Consider the following 2,500-nt stretch of genomic DNA (forward strand, 5'->3'; position numbering starts at 1 on the left):
GGATAGGATGCTTGACTGCGAACCAACTTCTGATTTTACACTGGTTGAACACCAACTTCATGTCTCAGTCAGTGCAAAAAGGTGTTAACTAATTTCTTAATTACTGCTCACCGGTGGTTCAGTTGGTTGAGCATGGGGCTGTCATGCAGGAGGTCGTGAGTTCAACTCCGTCCGGAACCAACAGTCAGGGTCTTAAAATAACCGAAGAGACAGTGCTGCCTTTGTAATTACATCTTCTTATGGTTAGACTTTCAAGTCTCCTGGGATAAGGACTGTAAACCCGAGGTCCTGTCTCATAGCCCTTGTTGGAAATTAAATAGTATGGGAAGAGGAATCGGAGGTGAAGTGATTGGAGAGGGAAGAAAACCACAAGCTCCCCTTCTTAGATGTCCTTTTAGATAATAATAGCAATCAGGGCATTAACACCTCGGAATTTCATAAGAAGACCTATACTGATCATCTCACTAACATTTATAGTTTTGTACCTTTCAGTTACAAATCAGGATTAGTGTGCACTCTGGTAGATGGGACGTTTAAGATCAACAATACTTGGGCTGGATTTCACCTTGACATAAATACCTCACCAAAACATTAAGGAGGAATTTCTTCCCTTCCAACGTCATCAAGAATGTTGTTAGAAAATTTCTTGACAATCACTTCACATCCAATTCCTCTCAGGGTGCTACTTGTAAGGACAATCGTTTGTATTTTAAATTGCCGTACATCGGTCCTTTTTCTGTCAGAACGCAACGCAGAATTAAGAAATTAGTTACCACCTTTTGCACTGGTGTTCGACTAGTGTAAAATCAGGAGTTGGTTTGGGGTCAAGGATCCTATGCCTACAGATTTATGATTGCAAGTCATTTATAGGTTTTTGTATGCAGGCTGTAGAGCCTGTTACATGTTAGTGATACTTTGCCACTTGCATCCGTGAACATCTCTCCTCTGACAAACATTCCCACATCTTTAAACAACTGAGGAGGTCGGAAGATTGTTGCTCCCTTTTTTCAGAAGATTGTTTCAAAATTCTCGTCTCTGCCTCCACAAGCTTCCAATTGAAAATCAAGAAAGCCATGTTCTCTTTAAATTTGCAGGTAAAACATCTTAATTTATCCCTTTCATACTAATTAGTCTCCTTTCTTAGCTTATATACATGTAGTTATACTCTTTTTTTTTTGGTTCGTGCTAGTGTCTTTAATTATTCCCGTTAATATTTGACTGTTATACTACTTATTTGATATTTTCATTTTACCGGTATTTCTCACTGTACAACTGACGATGGATGATGTCTCATCCGAAACATGTATTGTCTTCACTAAAAATGAACTTCAAAAACATTGTATTATTACTACTGTACTGTATTACTCCTTAATTTTGGCACAAAATTTAGGATATTACTCCTTAATTTTGGCACAAAATTTAGCGTTAATTTATAATATTTCACGTGTGAAATTACAATGTTGTTGTGGCAGCTTTTGTACAGTGCCAAAATGGCGTCCAAGTTTGACAATTGAGGAGTAACTTGTATACCATGATATTAATAGCTATACTCGTGAAATCAGGGAAAAACTGTGCAATTAAAGCCAATTATTCTAATTTCCTCAATAAGGCATGGTGATTAACTGTATCAAAAGCCCTCCCTAAAGCCAGGAGTATTGCACCATTAACAGATTTCTGTTGATGTTAACACACCAGTCATTGGTAAGATAAAGCAAAGCTGCAACTGTCAGATGTAACAATCTAAAATCAGACTGTTGTGGACTAACAAGACCTTGGTGATCTAACTGAGTTTGCAGCTGTTGGTAAATACACCTTTCAAAATGTATGCCAGTGGGTATGTCAGAAATAGGTTGGTAATACCTACCTATCTCCATTTTTGAACATAGGAGAAGCATCAGCACCTCTAAGGTCATGTGGAAAGATTGAAACTATTAGTGAGGGGCTGGAAGTTATTGGGAGTAGTAGGTTTTTGTAATTTGGCTGATGTTTTATCTACTCCAGTGGCCTTAGCTCAGTCAACAAAGTTCAGTCACTTTAGTACTTTGGGAGGCTCAATTTCCTGAACTAGGAAATCTGTATTTGATTTGGTTAAATGACTTCAAAGGTAACACTGGTAGAAGGTTCCAGAATTTTGGAAGTCAGCTTTTCGTTAATTTCTGTCAAATGTATGTTCAGGCAATCAACAATACCTTTTTGGATCAGTTGGGCACAATGCCTTCTCAGATAAACTGGCTGGCTGGCTGGTTGGTTCGATTGATCAGGTAGATACATGTAGATAGGGTAATGTGGCTATCAAAATTGCTGTATTACAAACAAAACTGATAGCTGCGTTTCTTGTTATAAGGAAACAACACAGCACAACACTTTTATTTTACACTATTCCTTAATTACAATTCAGAAAAATGTATTACAACCTTACTATAAAAATACATAATATTACAAGATGACAATTGTAAAAGTTAGTGTATGTTATCTAGCTAGCCTCCATACAAGAGATCTC

At 37.4% G+C, this 2,500-nt stretch overlaps 1 protein-coding gene across 1 annotated transcript in view; it reads left to right on the forward strand.

The window, feature by feature from the left end:
* LOC138001365 (plexin-B1-like) overlaps positions 1-2,500 on the forward strand; it is a 62,508-nt gene that overhangs the window by 9,575 nt on the left and 50,433 nt on the right. The gene's annotated exons all lie outside the window — the stretch shown is intronic.

This window comes from Montipora foliosa, chromosome 4, assembly GCF_036669935.1.
Source record: "Montipora foliosa isolate CH-2021 chromosome 4, ASM3666993v2, whole genome shotgun sequence".
NCBI classification, from domain to species: domain Eukaryota; kingdom Metazoa; phylum Cnidaria; class Anthozoa; order Scleractinia; family Acroporidae; genus Montipora; species Montipora foliosa.